Source organism: Helianthus annuus, chromosome 15 (assembly GCF_002127325.2).
Source record: "Helianthus annuus cultivar XRQ/B chromosome 15, HanXRQr2.0-SUNRISE, whole genome shotgun sequence".
Taxonomy (NCBI): Eukaryota; Viridiplantae; Streptophyta; class Magnoliopsida; order Asterales; family Asteraceae; genus Helianthus; species Helianthus annuus.
In genome coordinates, this window is record NC_035447.2 from 14,162,924 (window position 1) to 14,175,265 (window position 12,342).

Here is a 12,342-nt window from a genome sequence, read left to right on the forward strand (position 1 = left end):
TCATCAATATGTAACAAGTGTAGAAAACTATACCAAGATTCATTAATTTTTTCCTATTTATACCTCTAGTGAAATTAACTATTAACAAAATGTTTAGAAAAAAACCTTAAGGACTAAGAACATCAATATCTAATTAAGAACTAATATAAATCATCAAGTTCTGCCAACGACCTTCTAATCGTTGTTACTAACTACTGCCCCTTTTAGTCATTGCCTCATTGTCACAATCGTCATATGTGTTTTTGTTAGGCTGGTGGTGGTGAGTGGCAATAGACGATTGGTGGCGGTGCTTCAAGAACTTCAAGAATGCATAACTAACAAGGGCTCTCTCTATTGGTGTATGTCAAGGTGTTGGAAAAAGCTATTCATCCTTTAAGTGGTGAGAGTTCAAATTTCGTAGAGCACAATATATGTAGGTTTAAAAGGGTGTATGATTTAGCTCTTCTAAAAACAGAATCCATAATTAATTTTATTTTACTTAATATAAAACTTTTATTTATATATAAAATACTGGCCGAGTTACATCAATATCGCAGGTAAGCGAGCAACAAGCTGCGCCGCTACCCCTTTCTGAATAGCAAACCCTAGCCTATTAAAGACAAACCCCTGCCCCCCTGTTGATGAGCAACCTACATAATAAAATGTGTTAAAAATAAATTGAATAACTAATGGTCTTAAAAAAATACAAATACTCATTATATATATGTTGTAACTATTAAATATTAGATACTTCATAGTTCATAGATGACGTAACTAGACATTTATATAACTACTATTTATCAACAACTCTTTGCAATAGAGTGTTGTACTTTTTGCAGTATTTGTTTTGCTAGCTTTATGTTGTTGTTCGTTTGGCTCTGATTGTTGCACCTCACCTATCTTGTATAAGTAGGAATTGGTTTTGTGGAGACTCATTCGATAAGACCACAATCTCTTGTCACACCGCTGAACCCCACCCCCTCACCCTCTGACCGCCTTAAACCACCGCTGTCTGTGACGCTGTCTGCGGTGGTTCTGGCCGCCATTTACTACCTTACCTTGCTTTGTTTTGTTTTAAACTGGACGATTAGGGTTTGGATTTTTATTTATGGTGTATTCAAACCGTTTTGAACCTGGAGATTAAACTGCATGACGAATCTATGACATACAATGTTGAAAACAACATGATCTGGTTCCTTTTTTGGCCGATTTGGTATTTCGTTGTTGATGTTTGTTGTGTTTTGTTTTGTTTTTTTTGGGGTTGTTTGTACCTCTTTGAACATACTATAGTTTCTGTTCTATATTCGATGAAGATGAATTGAAACTTTCATCCAAGATCTAAACCATTAATTATATAATGTGTTTCTTTTTTTGTGCAAAATCTTATTGTTTCGGTATGATTTCTTAGATTATCGCTTTGTTGTTGATGATGAAGTTTTTTGGATGATGTTTCTGGATTTGTAAATAGAACTTGACCTTTGTTCCATTTACCAACTTATGGTAACTTATTCGATTAAGATGAACAGTTAATTTCATCTGAGAATCTTTGGCTTAATGCCTTTTGGCGATTTTTTTTTGGTGTTATATTATCTGCTTTATGTGGATCTATTAGTTTGTATATACGTATCATACGTTTGGTATATTGTTACTGCGTTTCTGTTGTGTAGTCATTTCCAATGACTATGAATGAGAAATTCACCCGAGAACCATTATTGTTGGTTGGTTGCCGGATGGCTCGATATAAGATCATTCGAGAGTTATTACATACCATGATTATGAACGCCATGATGTTTCTTTTCACTTGGCAAAGCATAATTGCAAGAAGACGCGTTAAGACTTTGAGTGTCAATTGTCTCTCTTTCTTTGATTGTTTGATGTTGTGTTACATGTGTATTATCAAACTTGTGTTGCGTCAGGTTCACGTGGTATTGGTGACGATTCTGAGTTAATTATCCGTCTCTCTTATGTATATAACAACTAATTATCAACAACACATAGAATAAGAGTGGGTTTTGGTTTTGGCGGGACTCATTTGGTCAGACTAATTACATAAGTGGGTTTTGTTTATTGTATTTTGTTGATAATTACCAGTTATATAAATATATTTACAATTCATTGCGGGAAAAGATGTGGCTATGACGTTTAGAATATGGTTTTGTAAATCTAGGAAGGCTTAACTAAAGTATCCGGTTAAAAACCATATTCCTAAGCCATCATAAAAGGTTAATATTTTTTTTACTTCAAATACATTTATTTTTTACTAAAATGCCATTTTGGTCCCTATGGTTTGGGCACTTTTGCCGTTTTAATCCAAATCTCAAACTTTTTAAATCTGGTTCCCTATAGTTTCACTTTTATTGCCATTTTAGTCTAAAATTCAAAAACCCCCTTTTTTTACTCTTGCAGCCTGCCTATTTTGTTATTTTGTTTAGGGGCATTTTTGCCCATCTTAATTTATTATAACATATTAATAATTAATAAACTAAATTTATTGTATCTCTAACCAACTCATAATTCATTTATCCCTCATCATTCTCGCAATCCCATAGCCACATCTTTTCCCGCAATGAATTATGAGTTGGTTAGAGATACAATAAATTTAGTTTATTAATTATTAATATGTTACAATAAATTAAAATGGACAAAAATGCCCCTGAACAAAAAGAAAAAATAGGCAGGTTGTAACAGTAAAAAAAGAGAGTTTTTGAATTTTGAACTAAAATGGCAATAAAAGTGAAACCACAAGGACCCAGATTTAAAAAGTTTGAGCTTTGGACTAAAATGGCAAAAGTGCCCAAACCACAGGGACCAAAATGGCAATTTACTCAATAAAATAAAAATACAACCTACAAGAAAATAATTACTCAAATTTAAAAACTAAAATAAAATATCTACTCTTAGTCAAAATCGGGAAGTTGGATATCTAAACCACCAACGTGTTCCGTTAGATCATATCCAGGGGCGTAGCTTTGTGGGGGCCGGGAGGGGCGCCCGACCACCCGAACTTTTCGCTAAGTAGTGTCCGATATGTAGTTTTCGTATAGAATTTTTTAGGTATATACGTTTTAGACCCCCCAGTTTTATAATTTTTTTAGGTATATACGTTTTCGACCCCCCGATCGGAAATCTCAAGCTTCGCCACTGATCATATCGTAGTCGAAAGTAGGTATTTTCATCCAGCAACTCCAAAAGAGTATGGTCGTAAATGGCCACATGTGTCAGAGGTAGGGGTGTAAACAAGCTTTGAGGCTCAAGAGCTACTCGTCATCGACTCGATAAAAAGCTCGAACGAGCCTAAGCTCGAGCGTGTAATAGAAACTCATTTAGTTATCGAGCCCAAGCTCGAGCCAGAGATACAAAGCTCGCTTAGGCTCGTGATCCTAAACGAGTTCATACAAAATTTTACTTTTTTTATATATAATATAATAACTAGCCTAAGACCCCGCGAGTTTCGCGGGTGGCTTAACACACAAATATATAACTTAAAATTGTTGAAATAATTCTTTGAAAGAAATAAACGTTCAAGTAAGGAAATTCATCTCTCTACCTGCGGGTACGTAATGTATCAAACGAAGTTAGATTCAATATAACTTTAAAAAACTTAAACTAAAAATAAGGTAAGGCATCTAAAGTTTTGTTGAGTTTCAAATCAAACCATATACCAAGTAAGATGACAGATGTTGAAATAAGCGATTACGGGTTCTATAGCCCAAGGTTCAAACTATGTCATTAAATAAAATAAAAAGACATGTTTTCAAAAGGAAAAAATCCATTAACAATTTTCGATTAATTTATCCATTGACAAAATAGGTAACTGATCTACACAAACGGATATCTAAAAAATTAATTAAGTGTGGATTATCTGTTTTGTTCTCCAATTCCCTAGCTACCCTTCACCTTATTTCACATTTTGATCCGACCTTGCAATACCTGTCACAACAAAAAGTACGACATTTACAACATATCTTCTCAAAAAATATTAACAATTGCTTTGTACCTGGAACAAACGCCAATTGTGATGAAAATGATTGCAGTCATCTATCCAATTATATAGGTGAGGGAGAAATTAACATGCATAAACAAACCTCCCCATCTCTATTAATTTATAGCAAAAAAAAACAGATTTATCCTGTAAAAACTTTTGAATAAAATTATAGCCACTATAATAGTAATTTGTTAAACTGACCAAATCGCTGAACACCTTGTAGCAAGAGAAAAATGTTCATTAGTCGAGTTTACAACCTACACGGTCTACAAATACATACAAAGACAAATTTATTGATTATATGGAGTGTACCATGAATAATAGATGATACAACTTGTAAATTATAGTTTGTATTTAGAACATGTTTCTAGTCTCTTTGATCCATGATCATCGAGACAATCCTTGAGAATAGTCTCTTTGATCAATGATGAAGTTGGGTTCGGTTGTGCATTTAAAGTGACAATTAACCAAAATAGATTAACCATTAGATGTTAAAATGACACAATCTGAGATGTAGTCTAAGTCAACAGATTGATCTAAAATGATCTCAACATTAACCGGATGAAGTATGAAGAAGACTCAAATAAACACCAAATCTATGGAAAACGAACCTGCTTGCAATCGATTGGAAGAACGATCAGCTCTCTAAAGGACCTGTTGTCAACAAAGACATCACAATTTTAAGGATTCAAATAGAGAATGATGGATGAAACATTACCTAAGCGTAAACAATTATCTGTACTATAACCTTTCTGGTATGCAAAATCATCACTCCCAATTCTAGTCTTGTTCAAATTACCTTTGCTAAATGAGACATATGCCTGTATAAACGAAAAAAAAGATACATGTAGAATAAACTTTTAGAACATAATTCATTCCAAATTGCATAAACTGTATTTTAAGCATTGCCTTTCAAATAAAATATATACAAAGAACTATTAAGATTTTATGTTAAACTCACATGTCGGATGTACGACCCAACTCCTTTTGTGGAAGAATAACTTATAATGAATGTGATTCATTGGCATGTGGAATGGGATGACTCATAATGCAAATCCTCTAGCCATCTCGCCCACCATCCTAACTTGTCTCGAACAACCTGTGTGATGTAATGCTTACATGCAGTGGCAGATTCAGGAATTTTTTTCACTGGGTTCACTTTTTAGATACTCCAATTTCATATGACTGAACATAAAAAAATTCGGGTCGGTTCGACAGTTCGGATCGGGTAAGGTTCATCACCCATCCTAACAAATGCAAGAATCGTTTATGGACCGACTGATTTTTGTGTCAGCTAAATTTCGGTCTTCTTACTCCTTAGCCGACTTTGCTTATTTGTTATAGTCTCCGGTAGGTGTTGGATATGTCTAATTTTAAAATATTAAAAATCAATGTCGATTATTTAATATCTTCCATGAACTTGTTTATTTTGGTGAGTTTCCTTATAAATAGAGTTGCATAACTAGTCAAGCATGCGATACCAACGCTTTAAAACCGCAAAACATCAACCAACAAATTGCTACGGTCTTGATCTTATTCTCAAGCAGAAATGGAGGGTGTGAAGTAGGAATTTATACATGAAAATGATTTAGAAATGTTGTTTGATAAACTTAAAACTAACAGTAACTACTACAACCACCTGGGATTTTGGGGTTTTGCCATGGTTTGAGCCTCAAAAAAGTATTAATTGTGCTTTATACGGGATTCGAACCCGGGTATTTCAGGGAGAATAACGCAAACTTAACCAGTGGAGAACCAATGCCTTTTTGTTTATGGGTTCCCTTTATATTTTACTTATGGGTCCCTTTTCAGTTTGTTATATATATTTACACTAAAAATTAAAAACCGAATGGGTACCTGGGAACCCGTACTTTCTTAATAGGTCCGCCCCTGCTTACATGTGCTAAAGATGGAAAGCATTATTAGGCATATGAAAGTCCGTTGCTAGATATGCTGAAAGAACTGACTTTCATCGGAGTAGCAATGAGAAGGGGGCCTCAGGTGAATCATTGACTGCAAATTTCTCATACATAAAAAGGCTATCAACGATTGAATTGTCTGTTGGGACTATCTTGTAGCATTAGCAACACTTCACGCCAACTTGATTTCAGTAGCATTCATGGGACCCATCCTTCTTCACCTGCTAAAACATTATAATTAGAAGCAATAAAAAGCCAAGTATTCGAGCACAATCGGTGCAGCCACCGATTCCGGGTTTGGTGTGTTTTCAAAACATTGTATTTTTACATAAAAACCAAACACCTATAGTATGAGCAATAAATATCATGGTTAATTACTATTATAAAATCAAATATTAGTGTTAATACACACACATGATTAGAAATAATTATACATGGTAAAATAATTTATTTACCTTACGAAGAACTTCAGATACATGCCCATCATTTGCATATTAATCTAGTGGGTCATGTGATGGCAATCAAGAATATAACAACAGGGAACATCCAAGTAAAATCTCCAAATATAGTGCACATAATATCATAAATACACCTTGGGCAACTCTTGACTAAGACTACTTTCATCTAAAGTTGTTGTTTATCAAATATCAAAAGCTTTAAATATTTTTCATTTAATGCCAAGATTATAACAGCCCACGCTCCTTTAATAATTATTTCTCCGCTATCAGATCATGATGCAAAGATGTCGCTACTATTCTGTTTAGGTAGGTAGCTAAACTGTAAGTGAATTTATGTTTTTTTAACATGAATACGCTTAAAAAACATGAAAATTGATAACTTTACAGTAAGGTTAGGAAAATTATCATTTGAATGAATTACCTCAGTGCTTTGAAACGGTTCGAGAGCTTGTACGGGTCCATTGCAATCAATTCATCTGTTTCACAACGACACAAAGCAATAACCATGGTTTAATTGTAAGGTGGTATGATTTCACAACATTCACGACGTGGTGAACTCATCTGCACGAAATAAATATCACGTTATTTAGACCATTTATATTAGTAAATCAGGTGACCTTCAATCAAAATCAAAGAACTCACCTAGATTGGGTAAATCGATATTTAGCATTTCAATGCTTCTCCGGATTCGTTTTAGCCTAAATCGTCATGCATCGCCTTCACCAGCCACCTCTAATGCCTCTTGTCTATTTGGTTATTGATCATGAACTACCACCACTATTTTGGCAGCCCCCTTATCCTTTCTTAACCGCCCCAAACAATACAATTCGTAAAGATGTTGATCGCCACTATTTTTTCTCTGGTAAACTATTTATCTCTCTAGTTGATCGACCATCACAAGCCACCGCTATATATCATCTTGCAATCCTTGATAGAACACCAAGCTTCACTTACAGACCCACGTTTCATACACCTCAATTCAGCCCTGAAACACTCATTGTTGTCTTCCCGTTCATGATCTGTTTTGGCTGCCCTTACCGACACTTACCGTGGTTGTTTATACAGAGTTCTCAGCCCTGAAACACCTCTCAAACAAATGCAAAAAATCCCAAATGTTGTCTAAATACACTGATAATACCTGGTCTGATCTTAGCTTTGATCTGCTGTTTTGTAGTCTGCATCTCTCCATCTCATACAGTCGCGCGCACAATACTGTTAGTGCTTTAGCTTTGTTCTAACAAACAAAAGGGAAACAAAAATCAGTATGCACGTTGTATGTTGCAGTACGTTTTTATTAAAATGATTTACCGTATGTTGTGAGCATTCATCTTATATAGAAACTGTGAGGCCTGATGGAATATGTGTAATCCTAACGGCACTATTAGTAGTATTTGCATGCTGACCACCAGATCCTCCAGACCTGTATGTGTCGATTCTTAAGTCCTCATTTCTTAGTTGAACATCTACCTGCAAAATGCCACTTTGTTATGACTTATGTGAGTGATCACACATTCAAAAAGTGTGTGCCTCGTATATTTAACAAATTAAAAGAATATAAAATGGCAACTATTTTTGGAAGTCACCAATCACCTCATCTGCTTGGGGAAGGATAGCAACAGACATAGCACTTGTATGAACACGTCCTGATTTCTCCGTGATGGGAACTCGCTGCAAATTGCAAAAAAAAAAAAAAAAAATCTAAGAAAAATGTCTTTTACGTTAGCAGCCAAATTCACCAAGTGAAATGTTGAAAAAAAACCTGCACTCTATGTACTCCGCTCTCGAATTTTAGTTTTCCGTAGACATCTGCCCCGGATATTGCAGCACTTGCTTCCTGCCAAATAAAATACACTCGTCACGCATGACTCTTTGTTAAATGATCAAATAAAATCCTCCCATTAGCCAAAATAAAATAAAAAAATAAGAAAAAGAAGATTGACCTTAAATCCTTTCATATTTGAATCTGTGACTTCCACCACCTCAAATCTCCAACCCTTTTTCTGAGAGTATCTCTCATACCTGGTGTGAATCACGTATCACAGGTCAGGAATCAAAAAGAGAGAGAGAGAGAGAAATGGCATTTTCGTCCCAAATTTCGTCCAAAAGTTTGTTTTTCCACATCTGGATCCAAAAGGTTTGAAATACTGCTATTTTTATCCAGCTGGTTAACTCCATCTATTTTTCTTTGTTAAGTTTTTATTTAGTAAGGGTATTTTGAATACTTGTACATTATACTAAACGCTTGTACATAAAGTGAAAAACACCGCATTGCCCTTTAAGTTAACAAAAAAGACAAAAATACCCCTGACTTGACGGAGAAAAATGGCAAGATTTCAAACTTTTTGGATCTACATGCGAAAAAACAAACCTTTGGACGAAAGTCGCAAAACTGGCCAAACCTCAGGGACGAAGATGGCAGTTTACTCTAATAATAATAATAATAATAATTCAGTGAAAAATCTAAATTCACATTTAAAGATGTCCATTGCAACCAGTGAAGCCTCTTCGCCTCCGGTCCCCGATGCAAAATCAAAACTATTAAATTTATTACGCAAGATTTGGTGTTACGTTCAAGAACGTTGTAATCTTCAATGATTGTGTTACCTGCACGAACTTCTAAAATGCAATCTCTTACATCTGCATCATCCTTAGGCAGTAAAGACTTAAGCAGCAGATTATGCAGTTTTTGTTCTTCTTTTAGGGCTTGCTCTAGTTCTTCATATGCCATGGCTTGCATGTCTTTATCTTCTTCACAATCGCCCATTAGTTATTTTAAACTTTCAATTTCCTACGACACACAGCATCAGCGTCAGATGCTACACATGACGGAAGAACTAATGCTATAATATCATCCAGGATTCGTCATGACTTGATTTTTAGAGAACTAAGCAGTTAATGCGGTAAAAAATCGGATATCGGTCAAGGACCACTACTATAAAAAACACCTTTCTTGACATGCATTGCGTGTCATGAAAGGGTCTTTATGACACGCAAATGCGAGTCGTTGATTGAGGAGTCATAAAATTAACATGACATGCATTTGTGTGTCATGTTTTTATGACACACATTTAATGAGACGCATTCATGACACACATTTTATGACACCTTTTAATGACACACATTCATGACACTCATTTTATGATACTTTTTAATGACACACGTTCATGACAAGCATTTATGACACATACGAATGACATTCATTTATGCGTGTCATGCTTTTAATTGTATAATTTTTTTTATAAAATTACTAATTTGCCCTTGATACATGTATAATAACCAAAACAATAAATGTTATTCATAAAACAAATACACATATATATATACCAAAACAATCCATTACATAATCATTTTTCAAGTATACTACAAATATTTTAACGTTAACAAAAAAAGAATTGTTTGTCAATACATCGTCAACACCTAAAATACGATTTATAACTTAAAAGTAGAGTTAACCCATAAGTCGACTAATCTTCACGAATGTCATCCATATCCGCAGCCGAGTATTCTTCTACTCCTTTCCCAACCTGAGACAACAATTAAATAAAATAAATCTTAAAAATCAGAATTTAATCCTGATATATGAATTTAAGCATTTGTTTGGATATATAAGTACATATTTCTCTAATATACAGACTAAAATATGCCTAAACTTACATTATCATTGTCAAGTATTTCAACTCCTTCGTAAGTTATCTCTTGCATGAACTTCATCACATAGTAGCCGCATTCAGTATATCCTCCTGGCTGACGTGGGCATTACACAATTAAAAATATCAAGAAATGTGAAACCATTGCGATGTAAGTTTAAACTAAAGGGTTTCAATATTTACAACATCATTACAACCACAATTTAAATAAGGGATTAAGTGCTTACCCTATCGTTAATCCAAATGAGTTTAACCCTTATGTTGGCACCACTCCATGAAGCATACACGGCCATTGCCCTATAAAAAATAAAAATTATATCAAAGTATATTCCAACTCTTTTATCACTAACTTAGAGGCTTTTAGATTATCCCTCAACTTGTTACCAAATATACAATCTAAATGAAGCATGCATGTTGCGATAATTCCTGTCTAAACCTACACTTAAACTTTTCCATATCTAAATGCATGTTTATATATGATCACTAATTTGCTAACTTATGTTGTCCAACTACAGAACAATTACATCAACATGAAGCAAAGCAACTACTTTTTGAAATAGAAGAATTATCAAGAAACCTAAAAACAACCAACTTAACTCTTACTAAATATGAAATTATGAACATTAAGAACACCACATATTTATGAGACTAAAAGGATAAATAACTATGTATAAAGGATATCACATATTTCAAATAGCTACATGTATAATTGGTTCGGTTCGGTTGATTCAGTAACACAATACCCAATCTCATAGGCTTTTTAATGTCCCACACATTCAACCATAGCAAGATAATGAATCAAAATTGAAATCAACTAAATAAATCCAGAGCAGTTAAGATATAAAAACTCACCATTCATAACATAATGAAACTCCTATAGGCCATAACCAGCATCGAAACCACTCATCTTATAGACAATCAATGATACCTAGATTAAGATTCAGCAAAAAAAAAAACTAATTTTAGTCTTGTACAACATAAAAGAGTATGTTGTGTTTTGAATAGTAAAAAAGAAAGAACAAAAGAAAGAATATAACTACTTGGATAATTGGATTAAAAAACAGTCATTACTGATTTTTGAGACCTGCCATGTTTAAAAATGAACTTCAAAACACCATAAAGAAAGTAAAAAGTTACAGTAATAAATGCATATCCCAAAAAAATTTCACAAAGAGCGTAAAAGAATTACATTTACCCATTTCGGGACCACTACTTACCTGTTGTGATAAACATTACGCTAAAATAAGTTCATTGATAAACTCCCATAGATATATCAGAGATTAGTTTATTCATAATATGAGTGCCTAGTTAGCCTTACCATGTCCATGCTTGTGGGTGTGACTTTCAGAGTGAGAACCATCTCAAGGAGGCTTAGGGTGAGAGGGGCACTCCTCTCTTAGGAGAGTGACCTCTCTTACACACATCCAATCAGCACGCGCCACGTCAACTCCCCTCTTAAGTCCTCATTTTGCACTCAAACGTTGGCATCACTCCACTCACACAATTATTTTTTTATAAAAAAAGAAGAAAAAAATATGATTGGTGGAAAGGGGTGGACCCACATTAACAACCAATCACCCCCTCTCTCTCTCCTCTCTCTCAATCGGTGAGTACACACCGCTCCCACTCACCGCTTAGCCTCCCCGATTTGATGGCGGCGGTGTTCCCGCTCGGGGACTTGACACCCCGCACCCCTCCCCGCAAAGCGCCCCGGACACCCTTAAAAGAGTAAAAGGCTATATAAGAAACATATAATATGGTGTGTATTCGTGTGAGGCCATGTATAAGAATTAAGAGTATGTGTTTACATATATATTTAAAAAAAATCCACATATAACCATCATCACATGTCAAGATCGTAACCTCCCACTCCCAGCACAAAATCCATATTACTAATGACAAAACTAGTTGCTCATGGGGTTCTTTGCTCAAAAATGATAACACATTAAAGACTATTAGTGTCGAACTGGCCTATTCATTTTCAATCTTGATAATTATCATCTCTACCCAAAAATAAAACGAAAAACATAACAAAAACCTCTAACATGTTGCCAAATTGATGGATTTTTAACTGTTTCTGAAATCTAAGTGTGTTAATATCATCAAGTCATTCAAAAGAAAAAACAAGTGTAAAGTAACTCTAAATGGGAGACAAGAACTCACAAGGCATTTAATCAAACAGATGGTGTCCCTTAGCAGTAATTCATAATCTGAAATGAAAACTATAAGATTAGGGCACCAAACAAAAACCATAAACAAACGAGTAAATTCACGAAACTATTTTTCCATATACAAATTTGATGGGCAATTCAGAACAAGAAGTCCTCTTTAACTTGACATCATAAAGGCTGCCA

At 34.6% G+C, this 12,342-nt stretch overlaps 1 long non-coding RNA gene and 1 pseudogene across 1 annotated transcript; both read right to left on the bottom strand.

Annotated features, from left to right (window-relative positions):
- Positions 1–5,880: 5,880 nt before the first annotated feature.
- On the bottom strand, positions 5,881–9,298 carry LOC110913318 (annotated as a pseudogene).
- Positions 9,299–9,637: 339 nt separating this feature from the next.
- On the bottom strand, positions 9,638–10,077 carry LOC118487380. Its single transcript, XR_004881693.1, has 2 exons — positions 9,996–10,077; positions 9,638–9,865 (listed from the first exon to the last, which is right to left on the bottom strand). It is a non-coding gene; the product is annotated as an uncharacterized LOC118487380 (long non-coding RNA).
- Between the last annotated feature and the right edge of the window lie 2,265 nt (positions 10,078–12,342).